Here is a 20,546-nt window from a genome sequence, read left to right as displayed (position 1 = left end):
CCCTGTCTGAATCCCTCCTCATCACCCACACCCTTCTTACCCCTGTCACCACCCGAACCCTTCCCCGTCACCCACACCTCTCTCACCCCAAACCCTCTGTCACTACCCAAACCCCTCCCTGTCACCCCCACTCCCCTCACCCCCACCCATCACCGCCCAAACGCTTCCTTGTCACTCACATCCCTTTTACCCCCATATCCCCGCCATATAGCCCAGACCCCACTCATCCCCAGTTATCGTCACCTACACCACTCTTCCCCTAAATCCCACTGCACCGCCTGAAATCCTCTGAAGCAAAATCCCCTCTTGGCTGCAATCCCTCATTAGCTAATATCCCTCATCGTCTAAGCCTTTATATCTGAAATCTCCCATCATCCAAATTACTTGTATCTGAAAACCCTGGACATCTGAAAATGTCAGAGGGTGGTCCCCTCTTTCTCCAGTGGTATCAGTCACCCTAAAAATCCTTTGATCGACCAAATAAATTGAATGCCTCCCCCACCCAATTCGTTCTCTTTAGATACATGGGTCTCTACTATAATACAAAAGCCATTTCAGAGTTTTTTAGGGTCAAACTCGTGTTTTTAAAATTAAAACATTTTGGATCTAAACTTTGGAACAAATAGAAATAATTTGTCTTGATTGGGGTTGTGAGGGCATCATGGTCCCCCGGCAGCAGTTAAAGTGCTAGGGCCCAGATCCTCTGACATATTTAGGTGCCTACATACTTTGGAGGCTCTAGAACTAGGAATCAGGCAATCTGGGTTCAATTCCCAGCTTTGATTTCTCATGTGACCTTCAGGAAGCGACTTAAACTAGCTCTATCTCAGACCCTATCTGTAAAGTGAGGATAATAATACTTTCCTACCTCATTGTGGGATGGGGGGGGTTGACTCTTAATTAATTCATTAATATTTGTAAAGAACTTTGAAATCTTCCAATGGAAAGCAGCGTAGAAAGACAAATGAAAAATTATTAAAATCATTTTGCATTTATTTAGCAATAATGCTGGAACTTGCTGACACAAATCAGCAGTCACATCATCAGTACAAGAGCTTCTTATTTCTGCAAAGTAGTCAAGGAGAAAATGTGGTGAGAACAGCATTTTAAAGAAAGGAATCAAAGTTGGTAACATTGTCAAGCGGAAGGTACATCAATTCATTTGGCACAAACATGGCTCATATCAGTGTTATAAAACCACATATTACTTTTAAACTAAACTAACAAAGAGTTCTAACTAGGGTGGAGACATTGATATAATTGTATTAATCTTCCAAATAACTATCGAAACATGAAAGAACTTCTAATAACTAACTGTATATTTGTGTGGGAAAGACAGCTCTCAGAATTAAGTAAGTGCAGAGATTTGGCTGAAGACCAGTGTTTCAGTGAGCTTTGTACTGCTCAGAAAGGATGTACAGTTTAGGTGTGAAGTGTCAATTATTTTCAAAGATGATGTAATTTTTTTTTAATGGTAAATTTACCAGTAGTTGAATTACTGAATTTCAAATAATGAAATTTAGTTTAGTTTCCCAAGGGATAAGAACATAAGAACATGAGTGGCCATACTGGGTCAGACCAAAGGTCCATCTAACCCAGTATCCTGTCTTCTGACAGTGGCCAATGCCAGGTGCTTCAGAGAGAATAAACAGAACAGATAATCATCAAGTGATCCATCCAGTTGCCCATTCCCACCTTCTGGCAAACAGAGGCTAGGGACACCATCTCTGCCCATCCTGGCTAAGAGCCATTGATGGACCTATCCTCCATGAGTTTATCTAGTTTTTTTAACCCTGTTATAATCTTGGCCTTCATAACATCCTCTGGCAAGGAGTTCCACATGTTGACTGTGTGTTGTGTGGAAAAAATACTTCTTTTTGTTTGTTTTAAACCTGTTGCCTATTAATTTCATTTAGTGACCCCTAGTTCTTGTGTTATGAGGAGTAAATAACACTTCCTTATTTACTTTCTCCACACCAGTCATGATTTTATAGACCTCAGAAGTTAATATGCGGCTCCTTGTATAGACTGACTCCGGGGCTGGAGCTACAGGTGCCAACTTTCCAGTGTGCCGGGGGTTGCTCACTGCTCAACCCCCGGCTCTGCCACAGGCTCTTCCCCCACTCCACCCCTTCCTGCCCCCTCCCCTGAGCCTGCAGTGCCCTCACTCCTCCCCCATCCCTCCCAGAGCCTCCTGCATGCCACGAAACAGCTGATTGGGAAGTGTGGGGAGGGAGGGGGAGGCACTGATCGGTGGGGCTGCTGGTGGGTGGGAGGCTCTGGGAGCAGGTTGGGGGAGCTGATGCGGGGCTGCTGACATATTACTGTGGCTCTTTGGCAATGTACATTAGTAAATTCTGGCTCCTTCTCAGGCTCAGGTTGGCCACCCTTGTTTTAAAGGATGCCTTTTTGCCTCTCACTGCTTCTTTTACTTTGTTGTTTAGCCACGGTGGTGCTTTTTTGGTTCTCTTACTATGTTTTTTAATTTGGGGTATACATTTAAGTTGAGCTTCTATAATGATGTTTTAAAAAGTTTCCATGCAGCTTGCAGGAATTTCATACTTTGCATTGTACCTTTTAATTTCTGTTTAACTAACTTCCCTATTTTTGTGTAGTCCCCCTTTCTGAAATTAAATGCTACAGTGTTGGGCTGCTATGATGTTTTACCCATCACAGGGATGTTAAATTTAATTATATTATGGTCACTATTACCAAGCGGTTCAGCTATATTTATCTCTTGGACCAGTTCCTCTGCTTCACTTAGGACTAAATCAAGAATTGCCTCTCCTCTTTTGGGTTCCAGGGTTCTAGCTGCTCCAAGAAGCAGTCATTTAAGGTGTCAAGAAACTTTATCTCTGCATCCCATCCTGAGGTGATGTACTCAGTCAATATGGGGATAGTTGAAATCCCCCATTATTATTGAGTTTTTTATTTTAATAGCCTCTCTAATCTCCCTGAGAATTTCACAGTCACTATCACTATCCTGGTCAGGTGGTCGGTAATATATCCCTACTGCTATATTCTTATTATTGGAGCATGGAATTACTATCCATAGAGATTCTATGGTACAGTTTGGTTCATTTAAGATTTTTATTTCATTTGATTCTACACTTTCTTTCACATATAGTGCCATTCCCCCATCAGCATGACCTGTTCTGTCCTTGTGATATATTTTGTACCCTGGCATTACTGTGTCCCATTTATTATCCTCATTCCCCCACATTTCTGTGATGCCTATTATATCAATATCCTCATTTAATTTGAGGTACTCTAGTTCTCCCATCTTATAATAAGGGATATGAATTGTATTGTGAGATGCATTTCCTGTGTGCTTCCCAACAGGATGTACTGTCTGCAAAATGGCTGATCCTCAGAGCATGTCATCCTGCCAGGCACAGATGAAGAGTGTTGCACATAAATTAAACATCTATGCAACAGAAGGCATGCATGGCAATCCAGTCCACATTAATAAGAGCATTGATCACCAGGTTACTCCTGCTGAGTAGCAGAAATGAGGCCTAGGAGGACAGCCTATACAGTGCCTCAGTATAGACAAAGATGATGCTTAAGTCTATGTCTACTCTCATTCTCTCCAGACACCCTATCCCCTTTTACCTGGCACGCTTGCAAATATGGGAGTGGGTGAGTGAGGGACTTGAGATTTTCTATAGTTTGCTGTGGAGGAGAAGCGTTAGTGATATATTTATGCGCTGGCATAGCCTCTGCTCACAATTCTGCTGGAGCACTATAAACTTGCACTTCTGCTGTGCATTGTGCAGGGACTTGCAGATCAACGGCAGAGAGATGGGGACACCAGCCTCATTCACTGCATATGGAGAGACTGAAACAATGACAGATCTTTGTAATAATGTTTTAGAAAATACAGACTGAGGGGTAATCCATGTGGGGAGTGGGGCAAAGAAGGTTTTTAGCCAGGTAGCCATCTTTGCATTCTCAAAATCCTGGGCTGCTCTGAGGGATGATGCGGCTTCTGGCATAAATTAGGGCATCCTCCAGAGAGCTGCTTATGGGCTGTTCCAGGTGTAGGGAACAGAATCTCCCATAGTGTTACATTCTACAGCATCACCCACTCCCATCCCTGGCTCTGCCCATGGTACAGAGAGGAGGTCAGTGTAGTACAGCAGCCTATAGGGGCTAGAGAGGGGGCACTATTTTATAATCATTGGAATAAATTTGGATAGAATCAGAATATGGCATAGATCCTATGCTGTTTACAGCTATCAGAGCTTTTCCTTTACCACACATGGTAGGGACCTGCACTTTTGGAAAAGAAAGACCTAAAAGTCCAAAGGAGCCCTGGTATGCAGCATAGCAGTACCTGTGAAGTCTTAGGTGGCCATGGATTTCTACTCTACTATCGAGGCGCTAATAGCAGATCCATAGTTAACGTTGCCTAAGGCTTTTGCCTTTGACATGTCCTTAAAACCTCTCTGCAGCCAAAATAGTATGCTTGAAATAATGAAAAGTGGAAAGTACCGCTGGAGGAGTCTGACTTTTTGAAAGTATTCACCTGTTCTTGGAAAAAGATCCAAACCATTAAAAATCACACTTTTCAGAAACTGTGTTTGGACTGTGTCACCATACTGTGCATCCTTTTTGCACAAAAACCATAGTACTTGCCAACTTCACAATTCTCACAGTAGTCAACATGCCCCTCCTGTGAAGTCCAAACTCCTTTTTTATTAGATCTTGTAGTTCTTTTCAAAATTGGACAATTTTTACTTGACAAAAAAAATGCCAAAATGAAGCCACCAATTCTCCCCACTGCACAGCTGACTGCTGCGTGAACATAAAACATTAAATGTATAATATAGCTAAAAACATTTTAAAGTCAAATAGTGTCCCATAATTCAAAGCAATGGCAAATGGGGTGGACATCCACTGGGCAAAAGTGCCAGACCACCAGTGCAAAGCCTAGGCTATGCATCAATGGCAGGATGATGATTGATGATTTATTTGTATTACCATAGCCCTTAAAAGCCCTGTACAAACACAAAACAAATACAGTTTAACACCTTTAGATTATAGCTCCAAGGCTTACAATCTAAATAAAAGATGAGACAATAAATGGATACAGACAGATGGGGAAGTACAAGGAATCAGTGAAACCATATTGGTGATACGCAGAGGCCATAGCACACCGGCAGCCTAACTGTTGTCTAGTTTTTTCTAGGCCTCATAGCACAGGTGAGTTTTGAGGAGGGGTTTGAAGGTAGATTATGAGTAGCCCTGTGGATGTTTATGGGAAGCACCTCCAAAGGTGATGATGGCACCATAAAGGCCAGGTGGTATCAAGGGACAGTTACCCATCAAGATGTAGTGGAAGGAGGTAATCTTTATACCCTGGTCCCCCACGGTTAAGGACCTTGAGAACCAACAGGGTTTGAAAACAAACTGCTACTTTGTTGGTAGATTAAAGAATAACACTATGTTTTTATAGCATCTTTTCATTGGAGGCTGAAAAGTGGGTGAGAAACATTAACCCCATTTTAGAGATGGAAAAGCCAAGGCACTGAGGCTTCTCAGGCAAAACGGGTGTGTGTATGTAAGGCCAGAATAGCTAATTACCCTTCACCAACTGTCCAGTGAAAGCAGATGAAGGCTTTGAAGTAGTCATTTGGAGAGTGGAAGCTGGTACCAGGGACAGTCAGTGACTGGGAAAGGGAAGCGGTTGGAAAAACCTTGACCATTGTTCCTTTAATTAAGGGGCTCAGGATCAAGAACCTTGTAGAGTTACGGGAGGGAGGGATAAGGCTCCCCTCTCTCCCAGCCAAGCACAGACAGGTATTGGGGAAAGATTAAGAGACTGATTAGAGATAACTGAGCCGGGGCATCAAAGGGAGGCTCCAAGCCAGTTAGAAGGGGAGCTTCAGAAGCCAGTGGCTGCTGGGAAAGGAAAGGAAAAGAAGAGAAAAGAATGGAATCAGCACATAGCTCTAGGAAAAAGGGCTGTGCAACCCCAAAGTTTGAGGGGTGAGTTAAGGGCCAGGGAGGCCAGACCTTAAAGCCACAGTCCTAGCAAAGAGGACTGTGACACCTTAGATTTGAGGGGTGAGCTACAGGCTGGGGAGGCTAAGACTGAACCTGAAACAAACAGACCCCAGGAGGGATGGCTGTGAAACCACAGGAACCTAAGGGGAAATTCTAAAGATCAGGGAGGCATGGACGGGGCAAAAAAAGGCCCAAGAGGGAGGGCTGTGCAATCTCTGACATAAAAGAGGATCTGAACAATCTGAACAAATTAAACATACCTCTTCTACCACCACCCTCCTTCAAAAGGAGGAATATTCTTTTAAAGATTCCAGTGATTTTAAATGATTTTAAAATGAATTATTTGGGGACTTGAGGCAGGGTGCCTATAGGGCCATCTTAGTCCATGAGGGAGTGCCCTGCAGTTGCACCAATCTACTGTGTTTTGTTTTAATCTTATATGCTCAATCAAGTTAGCTTAACCCAAATGAAAAGCCCTCTTAACACTAATTAAGATGGAAGCCTAGGCTACTATGATCAGCTCAAGCATTTCTAAAGGTGTTAAACTTTGTGAGCACTGGATGGGTGGGTGTCTTTTAAAAACTGCATTTTTAAAAGTTTTAAAACATAAATAAAATACATCCACATTAAGGCTAGTGGCGAGGAGGCTTCTCAAAGAAGTTAAGAGATTTCAGGGTAGCAGCTGTGTTAGTCTGTATTCGCAAGTAGATAATGTTATAATTATTGACGTCTGATTTGTGTCCATTTATTCTTTTACGTAGAGACTGTCCAGTTTGACCAATGTACATGGCAGAGGGGCATTGCTGGCACATGATGGCATATATCACATTGGTAGATGCGCAGGTGAACGAGCCTCTGATAGTATGGCTGATGTGATTAGGCCCTATGATGGGTTTCAGAGTAGCAGCCGTGTTAGTCTGTATTCGCAAAAAGAAAAGGAGTACTTGTGGCACCTTAGAGACTAACAAATTTATTAGAGCATAAGCTTTCGTGAGCTACAGCTCACTTCATCGGATGCATTACAGTGTGTATGATAAAACCCATTGTTTCATGTTCTCTGTGTGTGTATATAAATCTCCCCACTGTATTTTCCACCTAATGCATCCGATGAAGTGAGCTGTAGCTCACGAAAGCTTATGCTCAAATAAATTTGTTAGTCTCTAAGGTGCCACAAGTACTCCTTTTCTTTTTTTAAAGAAGTTAAGTTAACTCAACAGAGCTAACTGGACTGAAAAATATCCCTTTTTTACGCCATAGACAAGGCCTTTAGCCTTAGGCTCCCCTCCTGAGATAAAACATTGCCAGCCAACAGGGTTTCAGATGTGCTAGCCTGCACCTTAATAACCATTATAAAAGTATTTGAATAAAGTTAAGCTAACCCAATACAATAAGTGAATTTTCCGAGTGCACAGTGAGAGCTTGCGGTACAGACTGGGAACAGAACACAAGAGCCCTGACTGCAGTACTTTAACCACTAGACCAGTGTTTTTCAAAGCACAGCACCCAGGGACCTAGCGACTCTGGTCAGCACTGCTGACCAGGACGTTAAAAGTCCCATTGGCAGTGCTGCTCAGCTAAGGCAGGCTAGTGCCTACCTGTTCTGACACCGTGCTGCGCCCTGGAATCGGCCAGCAGTGAGTCTGTCGTCTAGGCAGGGGGGCCACAGGGCTCTGCACACTGCCCCCTCCCTGAGCACCGGCTCTGCACTCGAACCGGCCAAAGGGAGCTGGGGACGGTGCCTGGGGGGGAGACCCACACAGAGCTGCTTGTGTGCCTCCGCCTAGGAGCCGGATCTGCTGCTGGCAGCTTCTGGGGAGCAGCGTGGTCCGCAATGCCAGGACAGGCAGGAAGTCTGCCTCTGCACCCTGGCTGTGCCGCTGACCAGGAGCTGCCGGAGGTAAGTCTGCACCCCAACTCCGTGCCCCAGTCCCGAGCCCCACCCCAGAGCCTGCACCCCCAGCCCAGAGCCCTGACACCCTCCCACACTCCAGCTCCATGCCCCAGCCCAGAGCCCCCTCCCACACCCTGAACCCCTCCTTCCCAGCCCCACCCTGCAGCCCTCACCCCTGCACACCAACCCTCTCCCCTGAACCCCTCTTACACACCAAACCCCTCATCCCCAGCTCCATTGGGTCATGGGCATCAACAATTTTCTTCAACTGGGTCCCCAGAAAAAAAGTTTGAAAACCACTGCACTAGACCATGCTGCCTCAGTTACAACACTGTATTTATCACAGACATCATACAGACGTAGTTCCAAGTCCTTTCCCTCCCCAGCTCTGCTATGAATTTAGACAAACTATTGCAGCATCTATTATTTCTCTGCCAGTTCTAAGGCCTTATCTACTCAAAGATTTTGTGCAGGTGTAACTATTTTGGCTAGGGGTGTGATTTTTTAAAACTGAATTCGTTATATTAGTACAGTCTCTACTGTGGACAATGTTATAAAGGTACCTTATACAGGTATAGCTTATTTCTCTTCCCACATGGGAAGAAGTTTTAGCAATACAAGCACTCTTATATTGGTATAACTGCTTTCATACTAGGGCAATTGCATCACTTTAACTACACTGGTATAAATAAAGCAGTCCAACTTTTTGTGTAGATAAGGCCTAGGTCTCCAACATTCCCAAGCTACTCAAGGGGGAAAGCTCATTTTAAATCTTGTGATTTACATTCATCCGTGCTGCCTGGCCCACGCTGCCCAGGGCTCCAGCAGTAGCAGCAGCGGTGGCTGGAGCCCCAGGCCCTTTTAAACCGTGGCCCCTGGGCAGCCGTTCCTTTTGTGCCACTCCGCCCCCCTCCCCAGCTGAGGGCAATGACTTTAAAGCACTGCCGCTGCAGTGCTTTAAGCAGGATACTTATAGCACTGCTGTGGCAGGGCTTTAAAGTCAGCTAGGTACAGGCCGGTACTGGCGGCCACTTTATCCCGGTACACTGTACCAGCCGGTACTGCCTTACTTTCACCCCACGTTTATTCAAACTTTTAGAGTCTGGACAACTTCACCCAGATGCTGAAGGGTGTTGAGCACATGCATCTCTGTTTACCTGTCTGTTCTTTGCACTATTTAGATTATATAAGCGGGGTGAGGGAGTGGATCAAGCTGTCAAAATTGGCCAGCTAGTGGCATGGGGACAACAAAAATGCTAATGCAGTTGCTCCCTTCTAACATTTTCTCCCTTTCAGTGTCCCTTTATTAAGAGGCTGAAAGGGGTCCCATTTACCTCCTGCAGCTGGAGAAAATAACTGGTCTAAGCTCCCTTGTTAATTAACGGACTGGTCTGATCCTCCACGATTGCGTATCACAAAATGGATGTGAGCTTTGTATCTGGGGTTTTGTTCCAGATTCTCACAAGGTTGGAGCCTGGAGCTATATTAAGTCCAATGCCTTAATCATAAAAAAGTCTCTCTTTTCTCTGACAAAAAAAAAAAAAGAGCCATAACTGAGGCTGCACAGTCTTAGAAAGCTGCCATGGAAATCAATAAAAAGAAAAGGAGTACTTGTGGCACCTTAGAGACTAACAAATTTATTAGAGCATAAGCTTTCGTGAGCTACAGCTCACTTCATGCATCCGATGAAGTGAGCTGTAGCTCACGAAAGCTTATGCTCTAATATATTTGTTAGTCTCTAAGGTGCCACAAGTACTCCTTTTCTTTTTGCGAATACAGACTAACACAGCTGCTACTCTGAAACATGGAAATCAATGTAAACAAAGACAAAAGAAGAGCTGGCATGGCAAAGTGAGAGGCTGTGTGATCTAGTGTTTTACAGCTGATGACTAAGTTTTATTCCCAAGCCTCCTGGATTCTATTCCCAGCTCTGCTCCTGACTCACTGTATGTCCTTGGGCAAGTCATTTGGTATTGCTGTGCCTCATTTACCCATCTGTAAAATGAGGTAACTAAAGCTAACCTGCCTCATAGTTCTGTTATAGGGTTTAATTACTTAATGCTCAGTAAAATTCTTTGACACCTGCAGATGCAAAGCATCTCTGAGAACAATGTAATATTTATAATTATTACATTATTTTATGAAAATCAAAGTATCAACCCACGAATGGTACTGCAAGTAAATTCCTTGTGTTCGGTAACATAAAGACAGGTTTCAGAGTAGCAGCCGTGTTAGTCTGTATTCACAAAAAGAAAAGGAGTACTTGTGGCACCTTAGAGACTAACAAATTTATTTGAGCATAAGCTTTCGTGAGCTACAGCTCACTTCATCGGATCGTTGCATCCATCAGAGATGAGCCAAACTGACCCTGAGATGAGCAGAGGACAGATTAGCGTAGATAGATTCTGACTATTTGACAGATGGCATCAGGGACTGGGGTTTTTACATTGCCTGGGAAAGGAGCTTAGAAAGAAGGGTGGATATGGGGAGGGCGGAAGAAGGGAGCATTTATTAGAAGGCAGCTGTGCGCTGCAGTGCAGAGGTGCTGACTTTGATAGTTCCCGAGCGCTGCTCAACCACCCTCTGCCCCAGGCCCGTCCCCACCCCACCTCTTCCCACCCCTGCCCCACTCCACTCCTTCCCCCACGCCCTCATCTCCAGGGCTGTCCTTAGGCATACGCAGCCGCACAGGGCACCCAGAAATGTTGGGCACTCCTGGGTCTTAGTGTCCACCCTCCCGCCTCTTCCTATCCCTCTTGGGACCCTTCCTGCAGGCTCCCACTACAGCTAGCTGCTGCAGCCTGGTGAGTCTTCCTCTGGTGGGGATCTGAGTACCTAAAAGTGAAAAAGCCTGCCAGCCTGCCAGACCATTAGCACAACATTGAATCTATTAAAGAGCCATTCAAGTGGTAATGAAGCCATTTAACAGGCATTTGCCAACCCCCAGATATATACTGTCAGTTTCTGAATTTACTGACAAGAACAGTTGCGTATTATTGTAATATTTACTCAGAACATGTTAGTCTACAGGACCTTAGTTTAAAATTTGCTTTAAAAATATTTCATAAGAGTGCTGCTGAAGATGATAAAATCACATCTCTAAAAAAAACCTTGCGTAGATTTTTAGATGCACAATCTGAGTATTGATCTCTAGCCTTAAATGCTTGGATCTTCAGACATATCGTTTTTTTAAAATAAATCCTTCAAAAGACCACCCTTATCTAATTTAATAACAGGTTGCAGAGTAGCAGCCATGTTAGTCTGTATTCGCAAAAAAGAAAAGGAGAACTTGTGGCACCTTAGAGACTATGCTCAAATAAATTTGTTAGTCTCCAAGGTGCCACAAGTACTCCTTTTCTTTTTCACCCTTATCTAAAATACACATTTTAATTTTAGGTTTCAGAGTAGCAGCCGTGTTAGTCTGTATTTGCAAAAAGAAAAGGAGTACTTGTGGCACCTTAGAGACTAACAAATTTATTTGAGCATAAGCTTTCGTGAACTACATCTTATGCTTACATCGGATGCAACGATGAAGTGAGCTGTAGCTCACGAAAGCTTATGCTCAAATAAATGTGTTAGTTTCTAAGGTGCCACAGGTACTCCTTTTCTTTTTTATTTTAATTTTAATTACTATAGTAGAAAAAACTTGCTTCCCAAGTCATCCTGTCCTTTCTGTCCACCCCTTTGTCCCTTAGCCCCCTGTTGAAGAGAGCCCTTAAAGGAACAACACCCCTTTCCTGCTGGATAGTTGGACAAACGACTTTCCCTTTCTTTACTTCTGACTATTTGATGAACTAGTTTTAAGAGAACCCTCTAGCCAAATCAGTATATTAGTAAGATATGAAATCCTTTGTTATGCCTAAAATCTTTGGAAACATATTTTTTAAAGTTGGTGAAATTTCATAAACATGTCTATTGTTATGGACTTCACACAAAATAAATTAGTGTTCCCTTTTTCTAAAAGCAATGAACATTGTTATGAACACACTAAACCTCTGTGACTGATTAATTTAAAATAATGTCTTTGTTTCAGTGAGTTAAATATGTAGTAATCTGGAATGATTACTTTATGAAGGCTTAAGAGTACATTTAAAATGTAAAATCAGCTTAGAAATACTGATGAAGAAAATGTAAAACAGAGAAGAGCTGCATCATGTATTCCCTAATAGTTAATGTTGTATTCAGCAGGGCAGCTGACTTGCCCTTACTAAAAAGTTTTTGCAAATAAATCTCTGACAAACTTCAGGGTATATCAAAAAACCTGTGACTAACATTTTTTATTCCCAAATTTAGTGCTTTTAATTAGGTACCTTCTGCATGTCCAGTCTTCACCTGGCAGGAAGTAGAAAACATGCTCCATTTTCTTTAGAACGAAATTGCAGAAGAGTGTTTTTTTTTCAAATGTCATTTGCTTCATTTGGGTTCAGGGCTTTGGCTGGAAGGGGGTGATCAGAGAGGGGAAGGGAGACAGTGGGGAGAGGGCAGGGCCTGGGCAGAGTGGGGGCAAGGCCTGCGGCAGAGCAGGGGAGGAGTATGGGCAGGGCTACAGGCAGAAGAGGTGGGCTGGGGAGCTAGCCTCCCAAAGTGGCAGCTTCACCCACCGCCCATGACAGCAGGTAAGAGCGGGTCGGCTCCCGCACACCCAGTGCGCACTGCAGTTTCCCTATGCAGGGGCTGTATTCACAGAGCTGAATGTGCCGGTGCCGCGCATTCTGTGTGAGGGAGAAGGTACGGGGGTCTCTGAGGGGAACTGTGACTTTTTGCCACCATGAAGCGGGCCAGGTGGCTTGGTATCCTTTGCTGCCTCGTTCCCCCCCCCCCACTCCTGGGCTGCGAACCCGGGCTGCCATCGGGCTTAGGGACAGCAGTTTAATAATACTGCGTAGGACCCCATAATTCCTAAGGATGTCCCTGCTCACCTCACTTCTTCCCATCCTACTCTGGCCCTGCCCCACCTCTTCCTGCCCCATTCTGTCCCCTCCCGCCCAGTTCCTTCCCCTCCCCACCATCACCTCCTAAATACCGCTGAACAGCTGATCACTGGCAGGCAGGAAGTGGTGGCATCTGGGATACGTTTACACTGCAAGTGAAGTCTGGGATATGTTTACACTGCTGAAGGTGTGATTGTAGCTTTAATCTAGCCAGCATGGGCTACAAGAGCTGTAAAGTAGATGTGGTGGCATGGGGTTCAGTATATTCACATGCATACCCAGGGTGCATGGTGGGCTTGTCCCTTCCCGTCCTACTTTTCTTTGACTCTATGAAACATTTTGTTTGACCCAAAATGTATTTTAGATAAGGTGGAAAAGTGAAGTACTAACCACCTTGTGATCATTAAAATCCCATGGCACTTTTTGCAAAAACAGAGGTGTTAGGTAAAATTTTAAAAAATACCTAATTGATTTCGGAGGCTAGATCCCATTTTCAAAGTGATGTAGGCACTTAGTAGGAGCATAAGTCTCATTTATTTTTAATGATTCATTACCTTCTAATTTGATTAATTAAATTGTATATTTAAAATTTCCCTTTTTGTTTTGTATATGAAATCCTTCAGTCCCCATCTTATACTGTTGTGTAGCACTGCTGGTGCATTATACTGTTGTGTAGCATTGTGTAGCTAAAATGCTGCTATGTTCCACTGCAGAAGAGGCTGCTTCTCAGTGATGTGTGAGGAAATTTCTCTCTCTCGTTTATAAATTGCTTTGGGAGCCTTCTAGATGGACAGGTGCAGTATAAATATATTTTATTATCATTAATAGTACAGTACTGATCCAGTTAATATGGAAAATATTCCTGGTAGTAATTTAGAATGATGCTATTAATAGATTCCAACGCCAGAAGGGACCACTGTAATAATCTAGTCTCACCTCCTCTATAACGACAGGTTTCAGAGTAGCAGCCGTGTTAGTCTGTATTCGCAAAAAGAAAAGGAGTACTTGTGGCACCTTAGAGACTAACAAATTTATTAGAGCATAAGATGAAGTGAGCTGTAGCTCACGAAAGCTTATGCTCTAATAAATTTGTTAGTCTCTAAGGTGCCACAAGTACTCCTTTTCTCCTCTATAACATGAGCCATAGAACTTCCCCCAAAGTAATTCCTAGAGCGGGTCTGTTAGAAAAACATCCAATCTTGATATAAAAATTGCCAATGATGGAAAATCCATCATGACCCTTGGTAAACTGTTCCAATGAGTAATAATTACTCACCATTACCAATGTATGACTTATTTCCACTCTGAATTTGTCTAGTTTCAATTTCCAGCCATTGGATTGTGTATCTTTCTCTGCTCAACCAGAAGGGCTCATTTTTAAATATTTGTTCCTCTTGTAGGTGTTATAGACTATAATCAAGTCACCCATTAGCCTTCTCTTTGTTTAAGCTAAATACATTCAGCTCCTTGAATCTATCATGTTTTCTAATCCTTTTATCATTCTTGTGGCTCTTCTTGACTCTGAACTCTCTCCAATTTATCAACATCCTTCTTTTTCAGAGTCACTGCTTCCCAGGATAGAATTACCCATCACGTAAGTATGGCCTGCATTCTTTGTTCCTAGATGTAAAACACATATTGTTTGCTTGCTCCCAATTTACCAAGCAATCCATATCACTCTGTGAGTGACCTGTCCTCTTCATTATTTACCACGCTGCTGATTTTTGTTATCTGAAAACGTTATCAGTGATTTTGTTTTCTTCCAGGTCATTAATAAAAATGTTAAATAGCATAGGGCCAAAACTAGTCCCTTTGGGACCCCAATGGAAACACACCTGTGTGATGATGATTACCCATTAAAATTACATGTTGAGACTTATCAGTTAGCTAGCTTTTAACTAATCCATTTAATGCGTGCCATGTTAATTGTATATATCATTCCAGTTTTTTAATCAAAAAACTTGATGCGATACCAAGTGAAATGCCTTACAATCTTTTAAGTATATTACATCACACTATTACCTTTTCCAACCAAACATTTTAAATGAGATTGCGAAAGATATCAAGTTAGTTTGACAGGATCTGTTTTCCATAAACCGATGTTGATTGGCATTAATTACATTATTCTCCTTTAGTTCTTTATAAATTGAGTCCTGTATCAGCCACGTCATTATCTTATCTGAGACTGATATCAGACTGACTGGCCTATAATTGCCTGAGTCACCCCATTTACCCTTTTTAAATATTGGCCCAACATTAGCTGTTCTGGAACTTTCCTGTTGTTTCAAGACATATTGCAAATCAACAATAACAGTCCAGCAAGCTCCTCAACAAGCTCTTTTAAAACTTTGGATGCAAGTTCTCCAGAGTTGCTGATTTAAACCTGCATCCGATGAAGTGAGCTGTAGCTCACGAAAGCGTATGCTCTAATAAATTTGTTAGTCTCTAAGGTGCCACAAGTACTCCTTTTCTTTTTGATTTAAACCTGTCTAACTTTACAAGGACGGCAGGTTTGTATAATTTTTGGTAGTGCCCAGAACGGGTCCAGGTCCCTCCGCCACACACACACACACACACCTGCTAAGGCTCTGAGAGGGAGTTTGGGTGTGGGAGGGGGTTTGGGGTACAGGCTTTGGGAGGAAGTTTGGGTGTGGGAGGGGTGCGGGCTCTGGGAGAGAGTTTGGGTGCAGGCTCTGGGCTGGGGCAGGGGTTGGGCTACAGGAGGGGGTGTGGGCTCTGGGAGCGAGTTTGAGTGCAGGAGGGGGTTTGGGGTGCACGCTCTGTGAGGGAATTTGGGTGCTGGGTGCGGGCTCTGTGCTGGGACAGAGGGTTGGGCTGCAGGAGGAGGTGTGGGGTGTGAAGCTGGGCCGGGGATGAGGAGTTTGGGGTGCAGCAGGCAGGCTGTTCTGGGATTGGGGTGGGAGGCCAGAAAGGAGGACTCCCCCCAGCCCTCTCCCTGACAGCAGCAGTGAGCTCCAAGAGGGAAGGGGGGCCCCCTCAGCATGATACTCACCCAAGTCCCCACAGGCTGCTGCTCATGAGGTCCAGCCAAGATAAGCCCCCCCTTGGAGTTGACTCGGAGTCGCCTGCTGTGGGGGTGGGGGGGAGATGGCTGCTGTACGCCTCCTCCCTCCTCAGGTGCAGCCACCGCCTCAGCCTGCCCCCCGCATCGCTCCCTTGTAGCTGGCAGCGGCTGGTGAGAGAGCGCAGTGCGGAGCTGCAAGGGGCAGCTGCCCACTGCCCAGGGGAGGCAGGGACGCTTGGGGGAGGCGTGTGGGGGCAGCAGATTGGGCCGGGGGATGCTCCAGGGGAGGCACGTGGGGGCAGAAGGCGGGACCGGGGGAGAGACCCGGTCCCAAACATTGGTGGAGACGACCCCCCAGGACCCTGAATTTGCTGTAGCCTGGGCACCATGGGCCCATATAACTCATTGCCCCTGTAACTTTAGTAGCTGCTGTCTAAGATCCTCTGAGATTATAGTGGCATGGTGGTGAGGTGGTGGCTGTTATGATAGAAGTAAAGAAAGATATATGTGATCTCCTATTGGATCAACATTTAAATACAAAAAGTTGTAGGGACAAAAAAGTCCCTTATTCATGGATTGTATTATAACCGAGACAAGAGAAGGAGGGAAGGAATTTCTAAACAATAGTGACAGAGATATACTGTTCAGAAATCTGATGAAGTGAGCGGTAGCTCACGAAAGCTTATGCTCAAATAAATTTGTTAGTCTCTAAGGTGCCACAAGTACTCCTGTTCTTTTTGTTCAGAAATTGTTTTGAATCAGGAGATGTATGAAGTGCTGGATAAAAAGGGATGGACAAATTGCTGTGTGACGCTGTCTGGACAAGAAGATAACAATTCTGATAAGGACGAGAGGAAGACAGAAAATAGAGGAGATGTAATGTTTTTCACTGAACAGTGTTTATGGTATCTATGCTAGAAATACTGTTATTCAGGGGAGGAATACAATGAAAGGAAAGGATTTTGTTTTAGTAAGTACTGATTATGATTATTTCATTAATAATACTTAACGTGTCTATAGATCTTATCATCCTCCAATCTCAATGTATTTTATAGAGGAAAGTGTGTATATCCCCATTTGACAGATGGGGGAAACCGAGGCAGAGAGCAGCACCGACTAACGTTTTCAAAAGTCTCACCTAATTCTGGGTGCTTCCAATTTGTGGGGTCCCAACTGATAGACTCTGGGCCCAATTTTCAGAGGTGCTTAGTGCCTACGTCTCCAGATTAAATTGGTTGCTAACTGCTAAGTAGTTAGTACCACTGAAAATCAGGCCCTAGGGTGTTGAGTTAAAGCTTGTCAGAGGTGACCCTACCCAGCAAGGACCGGATTGCTTGGTTCATTCTATAGCTAGGTACAGGGTCAGCTGGCCTTTTAAGGGAGTCCTGGGTTTTCAGCCTCACCTGTGACTAGTTTTCAGTCCAGAGGTCATGTGGTGGATACATGTGACTAGGAACGAAGCCTGCAGGGGACTGTATGGGGGCCTGAGCTCAGTCAAAGGATAGATGTGCACAGAGTGGCTCTTGTAGGAGAGCAAAGGTTAGAATGGGGGAAGGAGCTTGCCATGCTAGCCAAATGGAAAGGTCTGAGTGGAGCTACCTGCTGTGAGAGACACAGAGTATAAAGGCAACAAGGGGAGATTCAGTCATACTCTGTATGAAGTCCGGCACCCGGCAGACAAAATGGCATGCATGCTGGGAAACAGTGAACCATTGCATGAAAGTGAATTTACCTTTGTCTGATTAATAATGTCCTCACAGTGCTTTTTCAAGCATTATAGTTATGGAAGGGAAGACATGGGACTCTTAGTGCCTATAATCAGAATCAATCAATAGAATGAAAAAGCTTGACAGCTGGAGCCCCCGTCACCCCATTCCATTCTCTAACCAGCCACAATCAAATCCCAGTGGGACCATCTTCTTTAAATAATAATTAATTTCAAAATGGAGGCTGTAGAAATCCAGTGAGAAGTCTTCAGCTAGTGATAGAAAATGTTTAACACGCACTTGGTTGCTATGATTTTAAACCTTTTTGCAGGAGGCCATCAGGTCAGAAGCTGGCTGTATGACTGTATGAGCAGCACTAATATTTGTCAGCCTTCGTGACAAAGTAATAGTGATAATAAACTGCAAAAAGCTGATCACCACAGGGGAATGAAAAGAATTTTTTCTAGTATGATAAGCTGAAACCGGACAAACTTCCTCCAACTGAAATTAGTTATAATAATAGTACTTTGCATTTACATAGCACTTTTCATCTGAAGATCTCAAAGCACTTTAAAAAGCAGGGTCAGGATTATCCCCACTTTCATGAGGAAATTAGCCAAGTCACAGTGCCCCTCTCATACTTATGAGTTGACCACTGAGCCAGTGGAAGAGTTAAGATCATATGTTGGGTCAGGGGGTTGATACTGGGCCTTTCATTTATGGAGATCTCCAGGCTCAAATTTGGCAGATGTGCCAAGGGAAATGTGTGGGGTGGGTTCAGTTTGACGTCCAGTGTATTCAGGTGTCTGTATCACAAAGAATAGGACATAGCATCATTCAGCATGTGTGATTGGCTATGTTCAGGACAGGCCCAGAGCTGGATTAGCAGGGATGTGGCAGTCCAGGTTTGAGTCACATGATAGCTTGGAATCGGAATAGCAGGGAGTGTTACAGGTTTAAATTGAGGTGTACAGGTGGGGAGCTTGCACAGCAAGAGCATGAGCTCTGGCTCGCTTCTCTTATTTCACAGTGGCTCTGTGCACAGGATGCTCATGTAACCCCCCTTTCTTCCCTGGGTTACTTGGGAGCAGGCAACACTCACCTCTGTGCCTGAGTGCCTGATGTTGTTGACATTAAAGGAGATCCTGAGTATCCCAGTGGTGATGTTGGATAAGTGGAAATTCTCTATCCACCCCTCTGCTGCAGTCCCTTTACTCCTAAAGGAAATTAAAATTGGCAGTGCCTCCACCTGCTGGCTGCCTTGGGAACCTCCAGAAATAAACCTATTCTAATAATAATAATGTGTGGCATGAGTCTAACTCAAACATACCAATTATAAATAATATTCATCCAAGATACTTAAATTAGAGCCAACACTCATTTACTTAACAATTTAAAGAAACAGGGTATAACAGACTAAGATTAAATGTCACTGCTAATTTAAATCCACGGGGCAGTTGAATAAAAACAATTAACAAATATAATATACAGTAATAAATGAAACTTGTGTAACTGGCATTTACACTGCCACCATTTACCCCACCCTGGAATGGGATAAATTTTTTATCTCTGAGGTGTCGGGATAGGAAGGAAGACATAAACATTAAAAAAAATCAGCACAAGAATTCCTTTGATCAATATTTCCCTTTAGCTAATCTGTCACTACTGATATTACATCAGTGTTAATCACTTTCCTGGACATCTGTTGTTATGACAGGTGTAAAAAATTGCTAGTTATTTATTAGTAGTATAGTGTTATGTTCGTGCCTGTAGGTCCAAATCACAATCAGGGCCCCATTGTGCGTAGGCACTCTACACACAGACCTTGTCCAGACTAAGATGTAAACATGATGTTAGATGGAGTTACCTAGCTAGATCTATTTAACACCTTCCAAACCTCTAGTCAGAACAAAGCAATTATACTTTAGCCCATACTAAACTGGTCCACTTAAAATCTAGAGTGGTCTGAGGAGAGTTAATTAGAGTGAGCTGGATCTAAGGTTATGTCTACACTATGAAATTAGGTTGATTTTATAGAAGTCAATATTTAGAAATCGATTTTATACACTCGATTGTGTATGTCCACACTAAGTGCATTAAGTCGGTGGAGTGCATCCTCACTACCGTGGCTAGCATTGACTTATGGAGTCGTGCACTGTGGGCAGCTATCCCACAGTTCCCGCAGTCTCCGCTGCCCATTGGAATTCTGGGTTAAGCTCCCAATGCCTGATGGGGCAAAAACATTGTCGTGGGTGATTTTGGGTACATGTTGTCAGTTGCCCTTCCCTCCGTGAAAGCAACGGCAGACAATTGTTTCGTGCCTTTTTTCCTTGCAGATGCCATACCACGGCAAGCATTGAGCCTGCTCAGCTCAGCTCACTGTCACCATGGCTGTTGTGTCCTGGGTGCTGCTGTCAGCAGACATTGCAGTAGGTCTGCTAACCATCGTCATCCACCACTTCCACTGAACTCTGCTCTCCTGCAGACGCCATACCATGGCAAGCATGGAGCCTGCTAAGCTCACAGTCATCACAGCTGTTGTGAACACCTCGCGCATTATCCTAGAATATATGCAGAACCAGGCTAAGAGACGCCAGCATGAGGAGGATTTTGATGAGGACATGGACACAGATGTTCCTGAAAGCACGGGCTGTGGCCATTGGGACATCGTGGCAGCAATGGGGCTGGTTGATAAAGTGGAATGCCGATTCTGGGCCAGGCAAACAAGCACAGACTGGTGGGACCGCACAGTGTGGCAGGTATGGGATGATTCACAGTGGCTGCAAAACTTCTGTATGTGTAAGGCCACTTTCCTGGAACTCTGTGAGTTGCTTTCCCCCACCATGAAGCGCAGGAATACCAAGATGAGAGCTGCCCTGACAGTTGAGAAGCGAGTGGCGATAGCCTTGTGGAAGCTTGCAACTCCTGACTGCTACCGATCAGTCGGGAATCAATTTGGAGTGGGCAAGTCTACTGTGGGG

The 20,546-nt window shown here is 44.1% G+C and overlaps 1 long non-coding RNA gene across 3 annotated transcripts; it reads left to right on the top strand.

Annotated features, from left to right (window-relative positions):
• The first annotated feature begins 1,004 nt into the window (after positions 1 to 1,004).
• On the top strand, positions 1,005 to 19,961 carry LOC119852511. Of its 3 annotated transcripts, none has more exons than XR_005291698.2 (5): positions 1,005 to 1,148; positions 13,548 to 13,628; positions 14,395 to 14,428; positions 16,605 to 16,829; positions 19,902 to 19,961. It is a non-coding gene; the product is annotated as an uncharacterized LOC119852511 (long non-coding RNA). The 3 variants fall into 3 exon arrangements; XR_005291696.1 differs by lacking the exon at positions 1,005 to 1,148 and adding an exon at positions 3,332 to 3,642; XR_005291695.2 differs by lacking the exon at positions 1,005 to 1,148 and having other exon boundaries at positions 12,445 to 13,628.
• Positions 19,962 to 20,546: the final 585 nt, after the last annotated feature.

This window comes from Dermochelys coriacea, chromosome 3, assembly GCF_009764565.3.
Source record: "Dermochelys coriacea isolate rDerCor1 chromosome 3, rDerCor1.pri.v4, whole genome shotgun sequence".
NCBI lineage: Eukaryota > Metazoa > Chordata > Testudines > Dermochelyidae > Dermochelys > Dermochelys coriacea.
Note: the sequence above shows the minus strand (reverse complement) of the source record. Positions and strands in the feature narration are given on the sequence as shown.